The sequence below is a fragment of the Sebastes fasciatus genome, chromosome 22 (assembly GCF_043250625.1).
Source record: "Sebastes fasciatus isolate fSebFas1 chromosome 22, fSebFas1.pri, whole genome shotgun sequence".
Taxonomy (NCBI): domain Eukaryota; kingdom Metazoa; phylum Chordata; class Actinopteri; order Perciformes; family Sebastidae; genus Sebastes; species Sebastes fasciatus.
The window spans coordinates 5,853,100-5,877,004 of NC_133816.1; the positions used below are offsets into that span (position 1 = coordinate 5,853,100).

The window sequence follows — 23,905 nt, forward strand, 5'->3', positions numbered from 1 at the left end:
TTTTTTTCCCCCTTGCATTTACTGCCATCTTTGATGCATCTTTATGCTGCGCTGAAGGGCCGTGGCCTAATGATAGGAGATCATTCGACCTACCTAAGATGCAGCTGTAAATATTCAAATGAGCCATCATCAGTCGATGGTGTGAGAGATAACGGGTCCATCTTTTACCTGCCCCTTCTTGTGTGCGACAGCAGGATATATTTAGTTGACTGCATTATCGTCCCCAAAAGCGCTTGATTTGCCGGCATAAATTTCCGCAGACACACATCCTTCCCCACGCCTGCAGAGGCAAATGCTTATTCATTTACCCGTTTGTCATTTCAATAGTTATTTTATGGTGGTGCTGTATTAATTGAACTGCCTCTACTGCACAACAATTCAAGGCCCAGTGAATCTATTACAAAGGGAGTGTGCCGGAAACATCGCTGAACGGGCTCACAAATCAGCCTTTGCTGAGAGGGGAACCTCACAATAATGTAACACAATCGCACTAATCTTTCATTTACAATGTGCTCCTTCCTCAGCCATGCAAGGAAAATGTCTTAAAAGCCCGAAGTGACTGCTGTGGAAAAACCAGATTGGTTGCATGGGAGTTCCACTACATTACTGTGTGCTTGGAGAAGTTGTTGGGCTTCATGGGAAGAAAGATCCTGTACATTGAACATACATAAGAGAGTTTTTGCTACACTGTCACCTTTGAGGATTGTGCAGTTTGGTATCAATTTATCAAATATGAAATAACTGGAAGTGCCTTTTATTATATCTTCTATTCATCATAGGTAATAGGACATCAGCTTGTGGGCTGTGCATGTGTGTGAGACTGTCTTTGTCTGCATATAGCCATTAGTAGACTATGTTACTTGCTTTCTTACAAGTAACCACCGTTTTAAACTGGATTTTTGAAGCTTTGGTGAGATTTCGATAACTGCATTTACATGATTTTTAAATGGTAAATAAATATATTTTGTGTTGTTTGGGAATGCACACATTAATATTGCTATTAGCAGCCGATACATAAATAGATCCTGTACGTGCTGCATCTTTGAAAACCTACTATTGGGAACATTAGCTCATGGAATTGGGAGATAAACAACAGCACAACTATTACTCTTTCACTCTTTATTTTCATTTTCAAATTGTATTTTTGATTGTGTATCAAAATGAGATGTATTTTGTCCGCAGAGGTTAATTCATATCTGTGTATTTTATGTGTCAAGATCAACAAGTCCTAGCCAGACTACCACAACTGACTTTTTAAATTTTTTTTAATCTTTATTCATTGATTTTTCCAAACGGATAACAGATCACAAGTATGCATTCAGTTTTTAAATGAGTAAAAAAACAACATGGGGAAAAGAGTATTAGAAAAACACAAATTTGGTAAAGTGAGCAATAAAAAGTTAATATAGTAGTAACTGGGAGTTAGTCATTCTGGGAATCACAACTAAACATAACACTGCATTTACTGATTTTGTTTTTTGGCCACATTTTAACAACAAACTGTAAACCATTTTAACCATATAAAGTTCATATAGCGAACATGTTAGCAAACAGTTACCTATTTACACATCCAGCAGACACAGACCAACATTAACATTCATTTGGAGATGTGTTTGTGTCCACCTGATTATAAGTTTAAGTCAAACATTCGCTCTCCTTTTAGATCTGTCTTCACCAACTCCTGATGGACTTTTTCTTCAGCTGCTAGATGCTCCACTATGTTCACAGGCTCGTCACTAGCATAGTCTGTCTGCCGTTTGGTGCTGAGCAGGTAGTGTACAGTAGGTTTATCAGAGCTTTTTGCTGCTGCCTGCCAAGACAATAAAGTTCCATAAAACTTAAACAATGAGCTAAAGACACTGAAAAACTCTGTAGAAGTAAAGAGAACTGCAAAATTGGGGGATAATTCTCTGTGGGTGTCACTATGAGTGACTGCTTTCACATTAAAGTAGTTATTTGAACCATTGTTAATATAATTGTTTATAACTTAAAACTGTTGCTGTCAAAGTTAATGCCATAATAATGCGTTAATGCAAATTCGATTTAATGCCACTAATTTCTTTAACGCATTAGCGCAACTTGCGATTTTTAGGTTGTAGTGGGCTCAGTGTTGAAGCTAGAGTGAAGATACTGGCATCATATGGAACTAGAAAAAACCTAAACTCTCTAAACTTATGCTAAATTTTGGCGAGGAAAAGCTGACATGGACATTTTCAAAGGGGTCCCTTGACCTGAAAATGGGTTCCATGGTTAGCCACAAGTCTCCCCTTTACAGACATGCCCACTTTATGATAATCACATGCAGTTTGGGGCAAGTCATAGTCAAGTCAGCACACTGACACACTGACAGCTGTTGTTGCCTGTTGGGCTGCAGTTTGCCATGTTATGATTTGAGCATATTTTTTCTGCTAAATGCAGAACCTGTGAGGGTTTCTGGACAATATTTGTCATTGTTTTGTGTTGTTAATTGATTTCCAATAATAAATATATTCATAAATTTGCATAAAGCAGCATATTTGCTCACTCCCATGTTGATAAGAGTATTAAATACTTGTCAAATCTCCCTTTAAGGTCCATTTTGAACAGAAAATGTGCGATTAATCAAACTATAACTGTAAGTTATCTAAACTTATCTATGAAGTTTCCAAGCAATACATTCTTTACCTTCTTTATTGACTTCATTTGAGGACTGATTTCAGCTTTTAGTGTGACAAACGTAATGTGCTCGCATCACCAATCACTCAAGTACCATCAGTGTCTACATCGTCAGTCTCCTGCCCGTTATCAATGGCGTCGCCCTGCTGTGTAACTTGACATCACATATTCAAGTCATTGATGTTGCGAGCTTTGAGACATTTCCACTAAACTAAAACCCATTTGAATAACACTTAATTTATCTTAAATATGGATTGTAGCTTAACAGTGTTTTGATTTCTCATTTTCTTAATAAAGCCGGTCGGGAAAAAAAAAAAAAGACAGCAGCCTCTTGCTCGCTTTGTCACTTTAATTCATCTGTTATCTTCTGAAAGACTTAATAATGCTTCTGTGACTCAGCATCCCGTTCTCTAAAACAAACAACATGCTCCAGAGCTGATGGGGACATCCAATTTAACTGCCATCTTAATGGAATCTATAATAAGCGCAGGGGCAAAATAATGGCAAAGCACGACATCTTCTGATAACACAGCAAGCATCAAAACCCCTGTGATCACCAAACAAGTCCAGTTTTTCCCCCCCCTCAGAGGAGCAAAGAACAAAATGTCCAAGATGTCATTGTCAAGTTGCTGGTAACGTATTCCCTGTGGGCTCCACACAGGGGGCTGCCTCAGCTCTCCAGCGGCCCTCATGCCATATGGAGGTAATCTGCAGTGTGCAGCGCCGGGGCCTCTCTGCATTTACTTCCACACTTCTGAAAACCTTCCCCCTGACTTTAATTTCACGGGCACCTGTTCCCTCATGTGCTCATGGCGGAGGAGTCAAATCACAAGACTTTCATATAAGCACTGGGACCGAGCCAGAGACGTGTGATCCAAGAAGAGAGAGAAATGCCTTCGCCGCGGGAGCATTGCTATATGACGTGCTTGTCTGGTGGTGACATGCGGAGACGTCTTTCACAAAGACAAATTTGTGCCGATGTTTGTCATCCGAAGTGGCCGCCTCGGCGTGTTAGTTTGACGGGCAAGCATGACGTGGAAATGATAAAGTCTATGTCGAGCCGGGGGCGCCCGCTATGGGAGCTACAGGGCCCACAGGTGGCTTGAAGAGGTCGAACTACGTTGTAGAAAGAGTGTGCGTGCATCCAGCATGGATCTCCTGGAGGTCAAAGGTGGAATAAAACTAAATTAGCATTTTTTTCAAAGCTAGCAAAAAGATCGCCAATCAGACAGACTGGGCAAACACAGGCCCCGAGCCGCAGAGCACGCATGAGACAGCCTGATGAAACGATAGCGACTTTGGCTCCTTAACAAATATTCAAATGAGATTACATGAAAGCCAGAGGAATGACAGACGAATGGACACAAATCTGGTTTCATTTGTTTACTCTTCTGCAATTGTGTTAGGCACCCCCCTCCTGGCTCCAGAGGTAATGATTGTGGTGGGACCAGATTAAAGGCTGTAGTCAGCTGTTTAGTGGCGCTCTGCTAACAGAGATTAGCGGCAGCTGCTTGGCGACAGACTTGTTGGTAGGAAAAAAAAAAATCTCGGCAGAGGGTTTCATTGTCTCAGACCGCAACCACCTTGATGAGTTAGAATCCCGACAACAGGAGGCAGTATGAGCACGGAGCATTGGCATCCTTTGTTTTTTTTCTTCAAGCACATATCAAAACTCAGTCAGCAGCTTGTAGTCTTTCTCATGTACTTCCCTCCCCCCTTCCTTTCTTCGCGCTCCCCCCGCCTTCTCGGCAACGCACGCATGGCGAGTCGTTGCAGATGTTGCCCGTAATGATGCAGACGGCACACACAGTCATACAGAATGGAAGCGGAGCTAGCTGAAATTAGTAAAAATTACTTTCTCATTACCTCCCTCATTGCTCCTGTAAGTAGTCTGAGTTTCCGCACGATTAGGAGAACGAGCCGTGGAGCACCGGGCCTTACCGCACTCACACATTCTCACACACATACACACACTGAGGAAAAAGTAAGCCAGGTTAGCCTTACTGCAACCATTTCTACAACCTCACCCAAACACTCCTCACCTCATGTCACCTTTCCACTAATCCCTGAACATGTCACAGGCTGGAGACTACACGCAGCTGTGTCATGCTTCACACCTGGCCTGCACCGTCTCTCTTTTTCTTCCTCCTTACAACTTTAATGCGTCAACTACTCAACCGTCAACTTTTCTTGGGCCTCACGGAAGCTAATTATTGCGCGAGCTTTAATGATTGCCGTGTGTCCATTTGTCCTTGTCTGAATACAATCTGACTCTCCATTGGCTTAGTTCTACAAAGCCCGGGGCCAAATAAATTAGAATGAATTTCACATGAAATCACCTGTTTTTGCTTGCAAGTTATTATGAGTGATGGTCGCTGTTGCAGCCTTGAATGGGAACCCCAAAATGCTTTAATACTCAGATGGAGACTTACGAGTAGGTCTGTGGGATTTAAGGGGCATTTTTATGCACTCGGAAAGAAGAAAAATCACTGATTTGCAATAGAAACATGCGCTGCAAGAAGCACCCGGGATGAAATTTCTGATCGTGTGCCTGTTCTACAAGCTGCCAAAGCTGGAAGACTAAAAAGGGTGCAGTTGGCATGGCTGAGTAATGGATCACTCGAGACGGTCCGGAACAGTGGTGTGCCAGGATCGCTTTACACGAAACCCAGGAACAGAGAAAATGCTATGTCCGCACAAAGCGTTGCAACAGGAAACCCGGAAACTGGTAGCTTGCGTGAACCACAGACAAAACTCTTTTTGCTCCTTTTTATAGGAATGATTGCATTATTCTTTTTTTTTTTTTTTCTTTGCTCTGGGTACATGAGCGAAGTGTGCAAGGTGTACTGTGTAAATCTAGGACGTGGCAATACGCCCAGGAAGGTGTTGATAATGTAATGAGTCTCTCTGTGCAGAAGAAGATATGAATTAGAGAGTGAAAAAAAAGTGTCCATCTATATTTGCAATGTGCGGCGTGTTCCTGAGCCAACAGAATCTGCTATTTTCTGCTTTGATTCTTTAACCCTGTTATTTATCACAGCATGCAGAAAATGCAAAAACACAGGTATAATCTAATTCCTCAGTATAAATAAATCAGATATGCACAGTAGTCCCTTCTTATTATAGGAGATGTGTAATGTAATCACACTATCAGATTGCTTTGGAAGACTTTGACGTGTCAGAAGTTGTGTTTTTAGAAGCAGGAAACAATATTACACCCACAAAATTGGACTTTTTCTCCAGCCAAAAGCTCGACTATAACTCTATGTAGGATACACACACTTTAGCACCTATCCCTGGCTGCAGGACCTCATACCGTGTCAGATGTTTCATTTCCTGTTTCTTCCAACTGTGTGGTATTTCTTTCCGCTGTGCCTGGTGCCTCGTAAAGCATCACCCCAAAATAACTTCTCCACTGGAATGCTGGAATAGGAAGGAATCGTGTTCATCCAGTTAAAATTATCTCCAGTCACTCTCTGGGAACCCACGCACTTCATCCCAAAATACTCCTGCCTTGCGTCACGGCTGGACCTTTACGTCGCTGTAGAGGGGGGAAACCGATGCCAGCTCCAGCGAGTGCGTGAAGCTCCTGTAGCCCGTGCCAAGGTCTTATGGTGTGGAAATGGTGCCAGCTGACTCCCCTCCATGTAAATGAAAAGTGGCTGTGCTTTTGCTGGTCATGAGGTCGAGTCAGCTGTTTCCTTAAACATCAGGTGGTTCGTTTAAAACGGCCAACTGCATATGTTCTTTTATGTAAAGCTCGCCGTTTTGCCAATGTACCTAGAAAAAAAACAGCAATACATCATAAGCTTAATGTTTTTGCAAGTAAATCTTCATCGGCAAAGTCTATCCGATAAAAGTATGGGAAAGATTTCTTTAAGTGTGAACCAGTCCAAACCAGAAATATTCCAGCAGCCTCTTAAATCAGCTATGTGGAAATTCAAATGAAGCTTAGTTCAATCATGGTGTGCGAGTGAAGCGATAACTTTATTGGGTTACAATCTAGAGTCAAGAAAAAACTGTTCGGGGGAGCATGTGTAAGTCACTTTACTAGCCGTTGCCATGGCGGAGAATTGTAGGGACCAATGCTAGAAGAGCCGGGGGGAAAATTGTTTCTTTTATTTAACCAAGGATTACATTACATACCTTAACAATCATGTATTGTGCTATATAGTTAATGTGACTGGAATTTGACAAGTGTGATTTAATGTTGCATTAAGTTGAGATGGAAGTTGCACTTGGTTGCCCTTTAACAGAAACGTGATGATTTTATTATTTATGATCCATATTCATGTGTGATACAGCCGTTCTCACCTCAGTAAAACCTGTCAATTGACAGCCAAAGCGGTTGAATTAATTAATGTTATACCGATAAAAAGCATTGTATCATAAGTTAGTAGGTTCAGAAACATTAGCCTACATTTAAGTTCTCTTTTGAGTAAAAGTTTATTGAATGTCACTTAATTTCCAACACTAGTTCTCTCCCGTTTTAGGTGCAATAATTTTTCAATTGGATCGACATGCTGTATTTAGATTACAACCAGTGGGCAACCTCCGGGTCTGAAAAGTGAAGCTAGTGCTGAAGTGCCTTAAACTTGCATTCTTTCTAACAGCCAGCAGGGGGCGACTCCTCTGGTTGCAAAAAGAAGTCTGATTGTAAAGAAGTCTATGAGAAAATGAGCCTACTTCTCACTTGATTAATTACCTCAGTAAACATTGTAAACATTAGTTCATGGTCTCAATTGCAAGTTTCAAGTCTTCTTCAATACAGCATGATGTTCATTTAGTAAATTATGGTCTCATTTAGAGTCAAATAGACCAGAAAGCAGGGGATGCTTTAGGGCGTGGCTATCTTACGATTGACAGATCGCTATCACGGCGTTGTCCGGTCTGGGAGTTGTCCGTGTTTTCGTCTTACAACTTTAACCCTTTCACAGTGTGTTTTCAGTTCATGAAAGTTAACATTTTAGTTGCCTAAAAATTTCTTATTCAATGTTCAGCCGCTCCACCCTCTCGTGTCACTTGTGGTTGCAAAAAAACAAAGATGGCGATGGCCAAAAACCAAGATGGCGACCGCCCAACTGCTGAAATCAAGGCTTCAAAACGGCAGTCCACAAACCAATGGCAGACGTCACGGTGACTACGTGCACTTCTTATATACAGTCTATGGATCAAATGTACGTTCACCTGCTGCAACAGGCCGTAGGAAAGTAGTACTTTTAAATTGTACTTGAATACTTTCATACAAAATGAAATACTTCCCACTGGTGTTATTTATAGTCAGGGTCTTTACATGCATCTTCTGTTTTTTTAAAAGAGACATCTATGGTATTCCCCCAGTAATTTTGTTGTCATAAGAAAAGCCAGAGCTGTTACTCTGGGCGTGGTTGCGGGGGTGTGCATGGAACAGCTATTGGGCTCCTGCTATGGCAGCTAGCTTTAAGCGACCAATAAACGATGGTCATTTTTTAATTTGCAGTAGTCTTTCATTGGGCTTGCCGTGGGGGTAATGGTAGAACAACTGATGATTTAAGACCATCTTTGATTACCGAGTTGCTCCCCCAGCATTCACTACATTCACTCACCCAGGCCTAATTAATTTGGTATAGATCAGATTCTTTTTTTTTTTTCTTTCTTTCCTGTAATTAATGTAGCGCTAAAATCTGAATTGGACAATGTTTCCAAATTGTTCTCAGTGGATGGATACGCTTGGGTACTCACAGTGAGTTCAAGTGTAGGCGTTATCTTTACCATTTAATGGCAGATGTACAATCAAAGTGAATGTGAATGAATTATATTGTATGTTATCTAATCAAGATGGAAAACAGAGGGTCTTGCAGATTACTGAGTAGCAATGATTGAATAAATTGCACACTAAAATGTATGAACTGTACACATAACGCAGGGCTTTTGATTCCACAACTGCAAGAGGTATTTATTTGGCTCAAGTACTGAATGTCAGCACGCTGCTACCCTGGAACTGATCAAATCTCAGTGACAGCTACACTGACATTTCAGCAGTGCTTTCAGGCATCACAAAACGAATTCTCACTCCTCTAAAGGGTTGGTCAGCCTAATGGATGTGTGAAAGGGCCTACAAGCTATTGATACTCAAATAATCTTAACCTGCAGGATTACTCGATCCTGTCTAAATGGCAAGTTATGTCAGTATTAATCTACATAATGAGGTCACTCAAACAAGGTTGACATTTTGCCTGCCTGGATCGCCTCCCTGTCGCTTTGTGTTTGTGATACCAGCCTATGTAAATAAGGGAGCTCTGGTCTTCTGTTCCGCCTTGCCTCCGAATGTGTTTAGGATTAGAAATCTCATTTTGCCCCGAGCCCTGCTTGCTTTAGATCAGTCAGCTCATCTGCAGATCTCGGAGCAGATAAACACCGCCGGTTCTCCGGGCCTCAGCGTTTTTTACATTCTGCAATTTGCAGAGAACCAGTATGCTCTGTTCCTGTCACATCACAGGCCGAGTGGGGGGGTTGGACGAGCGAGGGAGGATGCGGAGACGTTGGTACACCTGCAGGTCGTGACAAGTGTGCAAGGCATGGCAGAAAGAGTAAGCGCTCCGGGGGTTATCTACCTAATTTCGAATCCATTCTGGGAGGAAAGCCTGGGCGCTATTCCCATCTTTACAGAAAGATTTAGAGCGAGTCAGTTGACAGGGCAAAAAAGGGAAGGACAGCCTTTGTGTGGGAGATGAGTGACAAAATGAGTCATGGCCATCAGTTGGGTTATGGAGTGTGATGAGGAACAAAGAGACTATAGGCCTGTCAAAGAGCAAAGCTATTAGACCAAATCTCACTCTACCTATGAAGACAAAATAGGGAGCGATGCACTGGGTCAAGAAACGTGGTGATGTTGAAGTCAAAAAATTGCTCTTCAAGTAGTCGAGTAAGGTTAAAAAAAAAAAAAATTACTGTCCAGCTTAGTCTTTAATGGAAGTCCATTGTATTGATTGGCAGTCTGAAAAGCATCCAAGATTTCCGATTTTGTGGTGACAAACGGAGGACAATCTTTGTGCTTGTTTTTTTTTTTTTATATATATAATTCTTTATTATTAAGGGAAATCAAGGCAAAAGGTCTAAAATCTTGTCAACAAAATGAGCAAGGTTGAGTGATGTCTCCTGCAGCTTTTGTTTTGTCACACTTCTTCGGGTGCTGTCATGCATGGCTCTCCGACACTGTGCCAGGCCCACGCTGCTATTTCTGGGTGGAAAAATATGTATGTTACATAATTTTTCTTTTCTGTGGAACAAGTTGCACAGGTTGCACTCAGGGCCCTTCACCTTGCCACCGCGCAGAAAAAAAGGTGGCCCGGGCAGAGCACTGAATGTACTCACTTTGTACGGCACACCAATCTGTTGAGGTTGAGTCAGAACGGCCACCCACGAACAACTTCCTCTGTATCAACGCAAGCTGGCCGCTTGCTGTGAGACGTCAGCCGCTAATCTAGCATAACGGGGACTGAAAATGAAGCAGACCAGAGAGTGCCGAGGTATTAGCATTTGAGCGTAGCGTGCAGGAGGAAAAGCTTTTTACCAGCCCACTGCACCCATATGGCATTAGCACATAAAATGCCACTGTTGACATTTTGGAGGCTCGGTGCTTCTGTAAGTGCAGGGCATCGATATTAGAGTCATTAGAGAGGGTACTTGATCCCATATTGATGGTGAAACAGTCAAGCGCCACCTAGCCAAAAGATTTGGAGGTTCTGGCATTACTGGGGGATTGATGCGGGACCGCGGGATCCTGAGCTATGAGAAATGAAATGACAAGCCAAGAGAGCCAGCAGAGATCCACCTCATCTCAAATACCTTATTACTCTTTACCTTCACTTATGAGAATCCTTATATTTATGTGGATTTTAAATGCGACCACTGCAGGATTACACCACTGCAATCATTACTTCCTCTTAGCCGTTTGATACATGCCATCCTGTTGCAAATCCTACTCTTGATAGAAGCAACAAATTAAAGCTGCTTAAAGGTCAGTTAAAGGTGACAGGCACTCATCAGCAGCCCCCCTGGGTCTTGGTAGGTATGCTTTGTATTGATTTGAGTTTTTTTCAGTGCAAAGAGAAACATTTCTTTTATGAGATTTTCTTCTGAGACTATAGGAGCCTAAAGAAATTAGAGTGTCTAATAAATATATTGCGATTTTCATCAATCATCATATATAATCACCGTATTTCCAACACATGTTTTTTCATCAACAGCTAGGAGTAAGAATTTCATGAAAAATGTCTCTATGACAGTCTTGTTAGCAAAAATAACTTGTAAAAGATTGTTTTGTTTTATTTTTTTCCAGGAAGGTTATAGCTCATAACAGCCATACGACTTGGTTGTAGGGAGGTTGTTTACCCCAAAGTGAGTTGCTACCATTCCCTGGAGGCATTATGTACCTAAAATCAAGTTGTGGCTCTTAGTTCTAGATAACAAGACAGAGCTGGATAGCTTCTTCAATTTTTCCTCTCTCAATTTTTGGTGGGGCACAACCCCCACCAGCTGACTGAATGCTAAACACACCATTTCAATATGTGCCCCTGTGTTTGATTTTATTTTCTCAGTTTATCTTATAGTTTTTTTTTGTTGGTGTTATTTTTTTCCCCTTTGGGCCTCGTGAAGCATAAAATCCCCAAAATCTCCTTCTATCCATATGTTATGAACTTGCATTTTCTCTACCAGGCTTGTCATACTGCCCAGGCAAAGATTAAATTCAATGTCTCATACAGCTGTGAATTTACAGGGCAGGGATCTAGTAGATTGGTAACTGTATTCAGTATTCAATCAGTCAGTCAGTCATATAGATCCGTGTTGTGTTTGCGCTATATGGTCATGACATTTTCAATCATCGGAAATTTATCTTTTTCCACTGATCAGCCTTGTTCTGAAGTGGTCCATATAGTATTCACCAATACTTTCTTCTTTTCCCCAACTTTTTTTGCTGTCTTCTCTACTGTTCTACAGTCTTCGACATACTTCTTTTGTTGAGCCATGATGTTTCACCTGCAGTGGTCAAGCACTTGTGGTAAATGGTGTTGGTTAAAGATTGCTAAACACAGAAATACTGATTGAACCATAAATTGGATAGATTTTTAAAAATGACCACCCTGATATTACGCAAGCCACATGACATACTGTTGAGCAAAGTTCTGTTCCAAGCCTGGAGTTTTCTTTGCATTATTACATATGTCAATGGGACTTTGAATGAGGTTTTCTTACTTCTGGGACAGAACCTGGAGATTCCAGTTTCACTTCAGCTCTCTATAGAAGAATAAGTTGACAGCTTTGTGTGTTCCACCATCTAGTGCCGCCACCATTGCTGCAGCAGCAAGACGTAGTGACTCTACCGTTTGCAGTATTAACTGGTGACTTTCAGCCGAATGCGTCCGTGGTTGCTCAAAGTAACTTACATGAATGGTTGGCGTCGATTAAAAACAGGTGAGTATGCATTAAAAACTGATTAAAGTAAAATTGAAGGCTTTTAAAGGACACAGCTGCCGTCATTACGAGCAACCGCGACGCATTCGGCTGAGAGTCACCAGTTAACACTTTGTTAAGTGTTGTGTTTGTGATGTCGACTACTTTGTAGTCATTCGGTTGCTCTAGTTACCTGTTTCACCATGTCAGGCTAACGTTAGGCAGCTGAGAACTGCTCAGGTTCTTCCCAAACTCCTGGACATCGTTGTCAAAATAACGGTACATAGAAAGTAAAGGGAAGTTTGGGGTCCCCTGCTGGAGCTGTTGCCCCCGCGACCCGATCCTGGATAAGCGGTTGAAGATGGATGGAAAGTAAAGGTAAAAGTAGAAAATTATACACTTCTTATAGGACAACTTGCATTCAAAGACGCACGTATTGTAGGGAGACGCCATCGCAGTATTTGCAGCTTGTTTACTTCCGGTACTTCTCCGGATTCATTTAGAAGGGTCATTTTGGAAGGCACTGACAATGTCTTCTGTCGTTTAGTTTGGATAATCAGCTGCAAGAGGGAAAGAAGATAAGAAAATGCCTCTACTTTTTCAATCCCTACCCGCTGATTCTGTTTATCCGCATCTAAAATATTGACTTGAGGATGTCTTCGTTGACTTGACAATTGGGTAAGACTCCTGAAAGCAGGGTGTAAAGTCCAACCCTTGCAATGCAACCATATTGTACCTGGCAGCCAACAACTCCACCACTTCCCATGCACACCTTTGCCTGTGTTGAACACTCCCTATCACCTTAGCCTTTTCCCTCCCATCTCGCAACCTCTCCTCCCCTAAATAATCTCCTGATAAGAAATAACACAGCTGATGATTAATTATAGCCATTGTGCTTGTGGACTGATATACTCCCTCCTCGCATCCATCTTTAACCCCCCCCACACTCTCATTCTCTTCCACGTGACCATTTGGCTCGGAGGACAGTTTTCAGAGGGACATAAAAGCTAGTCAGCTGTAAAGCTAAATGAAAGTCGTTTGCTCTCCACACAGTGTGCTAATGTAACATGCAGCTTTAGGGACTATTGGTCTTTCTGTAGTTATAAAGTAACTCATTCTTAAAGGCGGCGTTTAATAATTGAAAGTGATGGAAGGGAACAAAATTAGAATGGGCATAATTTAATGATTGAGTGTTACTTTCTTTCTTTTTCTCTTTCCCTCCATCCCACCACTGTCTTCTTTCTTTCCTCATTTTTCACCCTTTTTCAACACAGAATCTGTACTCGGATAAATGGCGACGGTAATTTAGTTTTCCATTCGTGTATCACTCTTCATTCGCCGTGTTTTCGGTGGTTGGTTGTTGGCAGCGTTTGTCAGTGTGCATTGTTTGTTTCGCTCAATTGATTAAAAAAAGATGTTGTCTCATGCATTGTGACGGAGCATTTCCTCCAGAGATTGCAGAGTTATTACAGAGCGGCGGTCTGGACACCCGTTGATGTATTGTTCTGGGTTTTGGGACAAGGCGAGGTGAGGAGGAGGAGAAACGGAGCAGGGAGAGGACGGGAGGGCGTGCTCGCTTAGGAGTTAAAAGACGGAAAGAAAAACAAGTCGCTCACAGACACACCAACTTCATCACACACCTCTCAAAATGACAGCGACTAGGACTGCATGTCTTTTGCCATGTTCCATCCCCTCAATCATCTTTCCATCAAACACCCACTTACTGGCGTTCAGACACAAACACACACACACACACATACTTTACCTTACTAACAGGTTGTCATAGCACTGCCGCATGGTTGTCAGTGTCAAGGAATCTCCACATGTCTGGGGTGGAGAATGTCTAAAGAGGATGGTTTGTGTTGTCAGTGACAACACCTTGTCTGAGTTATCCCAGGATGTGAGACCGAACAATAATGCCGGAGCAGAAAGTCGCACCAAAGCCCAGGTGGGATGATAATCAGTGTGATCTAATGCCTGGAATGAGTGTGAGCTCATTCTTGGTAACCTCGAGACGCAGTGCACCTATCCAATAATAAGAGGACGTCAGTGCACACCTTTTTACTGTATGTTTCATGCTGTCTCTTTCCTTCTGTGTCTTCAGTCCAACTTGAACATGGCAAAACATGTATGGGGGAAAAAATTGATACAGCATGGTATCACAACATTTTGGGCGGCAATATTGTATCGATACACTGATGCCAATTATCGATCTTTTATTATTATAAACAATTAACCTCTTAACAATCCGATGGCCGCTATTCTGTCTTTCAAAGGTTGTAGCAGACTCATTCTTAAAGGCAGGGTTGACGATGTTATTCAGTCTCCACTATTTGTTATATTGGTTGAAATGGTCTTTACACCCTGACAGCGATCCATTACTTATGAGCTCTGAAAAAGGACTGGAAAAGAGCCGTCATCTGTAGCTGCTGTAATCCTGTAAAAACGTCTACCAATCACTGCCTCGAGTTCCGCTTGGAAAGAACCAATCAGATGCCTCCTTGCCTCCCTGCTCGTTCTCTACCCTCGGCGTGCACCAGTCTGAACTCAAAGCGTGTCGCTGCCGCACGTTTACTCGAGAATGGAAGAGAAAGCTCAGCCCTGCATAGCACTGTCGCGGTTACTTGTCATGAAGTAGCATTGTTGAGTTGAGGTCTTCTCTCCGCTCTGTGTCTGTAAAGTAGTTACGATGCGGCGGTGCTCGTGCATGTGTGTGGCAACGCCCCGTTGCCTTGGGAGGGAAGAACACTAAATAACGCTCCAAAGTTACTCAAAATTTTAACGAGGAAAAACTGGCATGGCCATTTTCAAATTATTTCAAACTTATTGGCAAACTGTATAACTGTTTAAAATCGCAAAATAAGATCGTATTGTGACTTAATTATTGTGATAATATCTTATCATGGGGGCTCTGGTGATTCCCACTCCTAGTATCAATGTATGGTATAACAATTTATTTACCTTTATTAAGATACACTTCTTCATTTAGCAATATGAAGTAATGATAATCACGGGTAAACATGGGTACTCCTTAACTTCTAGTGCTGACCAAAGAATTGCACCAACGTCAGTACTAGACAATGTTGTCTGGTACACCAAGGTGCTACAGTATTTTGCATGAATTTAACATAAGCAAAACCCTCCAGTAATTTGAGGCCAGTACTACATGTGCAACCTGCAATTTGCTGCCCTTTTAAATATGTATGCAAGATGGTGATTTTGGCATTCATTTCAAATGTAGAATTTAATTTGTATATTATTAAATCAGCTCTCCCCCCCTCAGGACTCAGGTTCAATTCAAAAACATTTTCTGAATTAACATTATATGTATTCAGCCTTTTCAAAGAGCCACACTCTCAAATGCAACTATCACGAAGCAGATTGTGCCAGAATCCAGGTGCACAGGGAAAGCAAGAAATGCAGGTCAGTGGGCAGGGAGAGCTTGGAGTGCATTTGTTTTACTGGCACTGTTCTCCGCTTCTGTGACGGTGACTATGTTTACTGCAGCCTAGTTTTTCCTACGTACCCTTAAGCTGGCACAACATGAAAGATTTTTGAGGGCTGCCTTGGAAATTGTTTTTTTTGTAAAGTTGCAGATGCACTTGGACTACATTTACTTTGTGAACCTTTTATCTACAGTTACTAAATTCAAGTAAATTTAAAAAAACTGCTGAATTTTAAAGGTCTTATTGATAACATTTTTATGTAGACAAGTATTTTTTTTCAAAATAATACATCCACAGAGCTTTTACAAAGGTGCAGAATAAAAGTATGGCTTTTCCTGAAAAAAATTAGGACTTTGAATTAAATGAATGTTCCAAAATGAATGTTTTGTTTATCTCTGTACAAGATCTGACGTTTGGTTCCCACTTTTAACAAAGCTTGTGAGCCAATAGTAAAACTATGTTGGTATCAAGTGGTATCTCTGTATCGGCAGTCAGTGTGGAAAAAACAGATAAATGGAGATTGACGTTAAGTGCCTGGCAACCACTCGTTGTGAAGTTATTGCAATGGAACTGGGGAGGGAGAATGCGACACTTAATGGCTCAATGTTATCAATGTTATCAATAGCACCTTTTAAAGGATCAAATACAAATTATGTTTTTACCAAATTTAGATACACATCATGTTAGCACACTCAATTCAGACAGAAAACTCTCAAATTAGTTTCCTGGCATGACTTCGGATTGTCTGTCAAGTGTTCCGAGGAGCGTAAAATGCAAATATCTCTGAGGGCAGGTTCTAATACAGACAGGTTGAGTCTGATGTCTCAATCAAGCTTTCAGTGGCAAAATAGATGAGGGGGAAAAAAACAGCTTTTTGGCTTTCATTGTCATTGTAAGATTTGAGTGATCACATGTTCACTAGAACCAGCAGTCCTTTGTGGTTCTTGCAGTTGATTTCTCTAAACTTTTTCTCTTGAAAAGGAAACCCTGCTTAATCCCACAGCACAGCATTTCATGTTTTCCTGATTGTCTCGTTATACGTGAAATCGCCTCATTGCTGTCAAAACATCTCCGAGCGCAGAAATCATCTCCGTTTAGATTTGCTGTTTGTTCCCGCATCTCATACATTTTAAAATGTGGTTTGAATAAATGACAACTCCTTCGCAGACTGATGTAATACCTTCTGCCTCACAGTTTTTATTGTATGAAACGGTTTCAAAACACGGGAGATAAATTTGCAGAACTGCCCAAATTTACAGTACTTTTACTCTTAGATGAAATGATCCTCTTCCAGTGACATGGAAATGTGTTGTCCCTACTATAGGGAGGCACAAGGACAGACTGAAGCAATCAGGAAATCGAATCTCACATGTGCATGACAATGGGAATTGTCCAGGTGACCTCTAATTGAACAACCGTCCATTCATCCCCGCCATCACGTTCTTGAGCCATAACCGATGCAGGTTTCATTCAACTCCGCCCATGTGCCTCCCCCCCGCGCTTGTATCAGCAGCAGATGTTTGATCGGAGATAAGTACGCAGGTCAATGTCGACCTCATCACAACGGACCCAGTTTCGCCCATCACGCCAATAACTGCCAAACGATGGGTCCTCCCCTTTGCCGCGCTCTGATTGACAGCTCTCCACTGACAAGGTTTATGGGGGTCAGGACCTTCCTCTCTGTCGCCTCTAATTGGAGCACCGTGCCATTAGCTGGTGGACCTGGACCCTGGCTGGCAGGGACCGGACAGTTATCCTCCTCTGTGTGAAAGACAATGGAACCCCCTCTGATGAATTATCCACAGCACTGCCACAGCCGTCCTGTGAAGACCAGCCAACCATTTTTTTGAGTGATCAGCATCTACTCAGTAAGCACAGGTGTGTGTTCAATCAATTGTTGAGAGAAAACTACCTCGCGTGCGGCGCTAAGAGGGCAAATATCCAAGTATGTCAAGGCCGGCCTTGATAAAGCAGCGCCACTCAGCCCTAAACAAACAAATGAGTTAGAATAATTGACCTTCAGGTTTTGTTACTCTGTTAACCTGTCCTGCTGGGAGTTAAACCTCCTCTGTGATTCCTTGCCCCTACCCCCACCTCCCGCTATGCCAGTGATTCCACCCTACACGCGCCGCCTCACACACAAACACCGCAGGTGAGCTGACCGTATTTGCATAAGTCCGTGTAACCGCGTGTGCCACCCCTGCCAAGCAGAGGTGAGATGGGATCCCTTAAACCATTAAGTGAAAAGAATGTACAGTACGTACGCGAGCAGCTCCGGGTATGCAGGAGTATACATATTTCCTATACGGCAGATTGCGGCTTTGTGCAGGATTACAGCTAAATCTTATAATTAGCATGAAAGGCCAGCAGGGGAGAGAGAGAGGGAGAGGAGAATATGAATGGACAAGGGGACTGACCTCCGCTATCTCCCCCAGGCATGCCCATTGCTTATCTGGCTCCATGGCAGCAATGTTTATGTATAACTTAAGCGTAGAATGTGCGCTGCATAAGCTCCCGTGTGACAGTTCAATTTCTGAATTGGTTTTTGATTATGGAGCAAACTGGGAGAAGCTTTCAGAGAAGACTTCACTGACCCTGAACACGGTACTGTTTTTTTTTTTTTGACTGATAATGTTTCAGTTCATGGTCAAGCATTTTTCTAGAGGGACCAAATGCCTCACAAAGATCTGTAATGTTCTGAGGCTGAAATCATTGGACCAGTACAGTTTGATCGATCACCAGCCGGTCTTAACAAGAAGTGACCAACTTCTGATAGGCTTGCCGATTTTCATTGGTCAGATATTAGTCCATTATTACACAGCTTTGTTGAATACTCGATTGTGATTGGTCAGTCACAACATTCTACAGTCTGTTATTTCTTTTTATTACACTGCGTTGTTGAATACTCTGTTCTGATTGGTTAAAACACAGCATTCTGTGGTCTGCTATTTCTTTATAGCAGACCGTTGCTATGGACGCAGTTCTGATGTCAGACTTTGGCGGACCGTTTTTATGTCAAATTATTGATTTCTTAAGTAAGTAGCCTTTTAATAAGCGGGATAATGTACAGCTGGCGGGTCATTGTTGTGAAATAAACCCCTTAAGGGCGATGCAAGACCCCATGCGGCATCTCATTACTTGTGCAGATAGATTGTGGACATAAACTGTATATAAGAAGTGATCGTAGTCACCGTGATGTCACCTATTGGCCGTTTTGAAGCCTCTAGTTTGGCATTTTGGCCATCACCAAATTTTTGCAACCAGAAGTGACACGAGAGGGTGGAGCTAAGTACAACCAAACGCTGAATAAGACATTTTTAGGCAGGTATTGAAGAAGACTTAAAAACTAGCGATTGAGACCACAAACTCATGTTTACAATGTTCACTGAGATAATAAATCAAGTGAGAAGTCGGCTCATTTTCTCATAGACTTCTATGTAATTTGACCCTATTCTTGCAACCAGAGGAGTCGCCCCCTGCTGGCTATTAGAAAGGGGGAGGACTTATATTTATATAGCGTTTTTCTAGTCTTCCGACCACTCAAAGCGCTCTACGCTAAATGTCAGCATTCACACTTTGCCCATCATGATCTGATCTAAATACTCATTCACACACCGATGGCTATGCCTTCGGGAGCAATTTGGGGTTAAGTGTCTTGCTCTAGGACACATCGACATGTGACCAGAAGAGCCGGGGATTGAACCACCGACCTTCCAATTGGTGCTCTACCCTCTGAGCCACAACCGCCCCAAAAAAGGATGCAAGTTTAAGGCACTTCCACATTGGCTTCACTTTTCAGACCCAGAGGTTGCCCACTGACTTTTGGATAGACTCTTATTATGAAAGGTGTGCGCTCAGGTCGCTGTTGCTGCAGCACAATCTGAACCCTCGGCGGCATTTTATTTACTCCTCAAGCAAACCCTGGCCATTATGCATCCCGCACTGAAGTCTCTGGCGCCAAACATTTCACTTCAGCTTTCATTTAACTGACATATTGCTTGAATTGCCTGTGTAATCTCCAGGCTTGAAATTCCTCACAGAGCTCTATTGGTTTTCCTGGTTTGTTTTTTTCCCCCTACAGTAATATCGCTGTGTTAGTTGTTGTCGTTGTTACATAAGGGAACACTCAATCCCAGCAGCCACCAAGACAATTAGGCAGGAACTGTCCTACCCATGAAGACTGTTATGAAAATCAACTTTGATCACTCTCTGTTAATTGACAGGATACTAATTTAGCTGTTGATTTGAGGTTGGTTCACAGCAGTCATTTGAGGGATTTGCGACTACAAATAATTCAGGGGAACAAACATGCCAGAGTTTGATGTAGATTCATGTAGTGTCACCTTTTGAGTCACCCACTGTCCCACTTAGATGTACTGATATTTTTATATTTGCCAGTGTGCTAGGGCTCTTTGTTGTTTTCTCTCTGCTTCATAGCTTCCCTTTGTATCTTCTCAGGAAGGGAATTATTTGACTAGATAATAACAAAACCTAACAGATATGTTCTTGTTGTTGCCTCATGATCAAGGTGGAGTTTCTGATATTCTGGGTATTTTTTCCCAGTGATTTTTCAAATCCAGCATGCTGCAATAAGAACTTTTAATTTGAAATTGGACTTTGCTCGGTTTGATAAATATTTATACTCGTGTTTGGTCATATCAAAGTTTGGCAGAGTTACGATAAACCTGAGGTGAAAATTAGCCGTGTAATCACAAATGGATTATGCAAATTAAAGATCAATTGCATTTCCCCCCTGTTTTCCAAAAAAAAATAAAATAAAAAAGGATTGACTTTGTTTCCGAAAAAGCCTTTTGGCCATCAAGGTGAGTTCGCTGCGAGCCAGCGGGGTTCCTCATCTCCCTCCAGCGGGTAACAAGCTTATTTTCCATACGTAGCCAGGTGCATGTTTTAAGATAGAGCCTTAACAGCGTGGCGTGGCGGTGAATTCCAATTGAGCCGAGCCCAGGTACAATAACGCTGTTATGAATGCAGCCCGTGATGTTGATGGCATCCATATCACACTCAGAGGGACGAGGGGGAAAAAAAAGAGCCTGACATCTGTTTCAAGCACACTCCAGCCTTTACATCTCCCCACAAAGTCAGGGGTTGGGAGGCGCACGTCTGGCTTTCCTAGATTAAAATGTGTCAACAAGCTTAACTGCTGGCTTTGAAACTTGCCTCTCTCTCCCTTTGTAATTCCCCTGATGGTTGGTGAATTTCCATTTTCTTAAGCATATGGTGAACACAATCATACATGCAGCCCTTTACATGATAGTGTTGGCCTTTTTTCCAAAGTGTAACCTCGATGTTGATGATAGATTTAATGAAAATAACACCTGACTAATGTTCCAACCTGATTGAAACTCAATGATGGTTTGCCACAATGGACCACTGCAGTACAGTAGCTCTGTTATTCAGGAAATACTAAGTGATGTTCATTTCCTTGTGCATGATAATCCCACACAGTGGTCCTGAAGAAAGAAGGCTTGTTGTTTGCTATCAAGCCAGTGCTTTGGCTACCTCATCCTGTTGGACTTGGACTTTTTTTTGGGGGGGTTTTAGTTATGGGGATTACTCTTTTGGACAGGCTTTAAAGACTACAGTGGGAAGGGGAGAGGGAGAGGCAGCTGGGCTTAAGGATAGGATAAAACAGGGGGGGTGTAGCAGTGGATAAAAGATGGAGAAACAGAGGCAGAGGTGTTCAGTTGCTCAGGAAACATTCCCTTTCTTTGTTGCCTTCTCCTCTTTTCATGGCTGAAGGTCAGGATAAATAATCGATAGCGTTAAAAAAAAGAGCTCCCCGGTACCCGCTCCATTGTGCCTGAGACTTGGTCCCCATTGACAATTAAAGGCCCCTGAGTCATTAATGTTCAAGTAGCCTGGAAACCCCTTAGCATTGTTCCATGTGAATGAGAGGAAATCCAATGCGGGCTTGAGGTTTGCCACGGTCAGGTCATGACATTGACAGGACGGATGACTTGCCGCCACACTGACACGGAGTGTTGTTACAATACCCAATTTCTGACTTCGATATGATACCCTGCCTAAATATGTAGATACCGATACTGTAGCGACACCACGGCAGAAATCTAAAACATCAGGAAAAGTAATAGAGTAATAGATGACGGAACAAGGAACTTACATTTTTTTTTTTATTAATTAAAAATGTTTAAATGTAAAAATGTATTCAATAAAAAATTAAATGGTATGCAGTAATCTGATGTCCCCTATACTTGAGTTTATGTGATATCTTTGATAGTTAATTTTATATTTGCATTTATTTTTATAATGCACACATATTTACATTTTATCTGTATTCTTATTTCTATTTTTCTTAACTTATTATTATATTTTATTCTAAAATGTAACAACCGTAATTTCCCCCGGGGATCAATAAAGTATTTCTGATTCTGACATGACTCATTAAACGGCATTTAATAAGGCCTATTTTGTAAAACAGCGCCCTCGCTGGCGCATTAGTAACAGTTAAGGCGGAGAGTGGTACTGCAGCATGGAAGACGGCGAAAGGCTTCCTAAACAAAATCCCACAAAACGATAATGAATTCAGATGAAGTTCTGTGAGGAGTTGATGAGAGACAAGCTGCTAAAATCAGGAAGACACCACAGTAACTGTAGGAAGCGCTGTGTTGTGTCGAAATGGTGTGAAGAGAGACAAGTGTCACACTCTCGCCAGACTGCTTTTCCTCGTCCATTTCACATTACAGAGGCACACAGTAGAATAATAATTTAACCTGTTTACTTTGGTGGATTATGTGTTTGCCGAATTACAGGAGATGCTTTGACAGATTCAGAAGAGATGGTGAATCTAATGTTATCGGTACATTTGATCGGTAATTAGAGCCGCGCTGTTATTTCCTTGTTTTGTTTTTTTAAGGGAGTTCTGCTGATAGAGACACCAGCTCAGAGCGGGACTGTGCAGCCGGTCAAGACATTCATAGCATGCTTTAATCTTCTTTTCAACTTCACTTGTTGACTCCATCCTTCTGGTTATCACTACAGGTTATTTTTTGACCGCCTGCTCCACTAGCAGCAAAGTTATAACCCCGGGATCCCAATCTGAATGCTATCCTTTAAAGCAGAGCGCTGCACACACACACACGGCCCCGCTGTTGCACATTAAAACACTGTCATTCTTAAAGTACCAGTACTAATAAAACGCGGTATCGTACCATTTTTAACGGCCGGGTATCGCGATACCTTTCTAGTATCGATATACCGTGCGCTAAAGAGAAGGTGCCACCTCCTCAGACGGCCCCCATCTCACCGTTTGACTGTGCAGTTATTTTTAAAACGGAGAGAAAAACAACTACGTCGGCCTCGGGTAGATGAAGCGGGAGCGAGAGCGGGAGAGGCAGAGACGGAGGGAGCGAAAAACAGAATGTGAAAGCTGGCTCCTTTTTCAGTGGGCTGTGTCACTATCAATAGTGACACCTTGAACAATTCAGTCAGTGATATTGAAAGTGCTGTGTGTCAGCAACCCTGCGTGTGACACTCCCAGAAGGCACCGGCTCCCCCGGTGGCAGGTCACACTATAAAAAGAACAATCAGAGTGGCCTGATGGAACTAATTTCATCTGGCCTTTAATGTTCCCGTCCCTCCCTTCTTTCACTCGCCCATCCCAGTCCCACACACACACACACACACACACACCCACACATATTTATGCCTCCTTGTCTGTACTCCCACTCCCTCTCCCCCTTTTGTCTCCATGTGTCTATGTTCCTCCCCTGTCTGTCTCACCTCGCCGTACCCTCCTCTCTCGCTCCGTCTCATCTCCTCGCTCCTCTGTTCTCGTCAGGCTTTCCTTACCTTTTGCTTTGCAGTCACGTTTCATCTCTGTGCATGACTCATTCTGCTCAATAAGCTCCAAAGTAAGCAGATTTGTCCATCCTCTCTCCTCTCTCTCTCTCTCTTCTCCCCCTCCTCCCTAAGAAGGCTATTGTGATTCACGGAGGAAACCCTTCAGAGCAAATATTCTCTAGGCATTTCATGTATAAACATGCCTGACTTTCTACCACCGGGGGGAGGGAAAAAAAAAAAATGAAAATGCAAAAAAAGCTTTGTGTAACGGCGTGATTCAATACGTAACAACCAACAAATGTTTTGATGCATTGGTCTGAGCCGTTCGGTCGAGTTAATGCCAAGTGTGATAAATAGATTAGTCTCTAGATGGTGGCCTCAAACGAGTTTCCTCCCATGCTTAAGGCAGAGTTGTCATTCCAGCTAATTTGTTGGGATTTTGCCTGCCAAAAGTCCAACTGGTGATGAAAGGAGTCAGCCCCTTTAGCATTTAGACAGAAATAAACAAATTCATACTCTCTATTAATATATATGTATTTTAACCGGATGTG

At 42.3% G+C, this 23,905-nt stretch overlaps 1 protein-coding gene and 1 long non-coding RNA gene across 6 annotated transcripts in view; one reads left to right on the top strand and one right to left on the bottom strand.

The window, feature by feature from the left end:
* The window catches only part of ppargc1a (peroxisome proliferator-activated receptor gamma, coactivator 1 alpha), a 295,998-nt gene that overhangs the window by 24,895 nt on the left and 247,198 nt on the right, over positions 1 to 23,905 (top strand). The window lies entirely within an intron of this gene.
* LOC141760858 (uncharacterized) lies at positions 9,736 to 11,781 on the bottom strand. The gene is made up of 3 exons (XR_012592469.1): positions 11,580 to 11,781; positions 10,009 to 10,132; positions 9,736 to 9,874 (listed from the first exon to the last, which is right to left on the bottom strand). It is a non-coding gene; the product is annotated as an uncharacterized LOC141760858 (long non-coding RNA).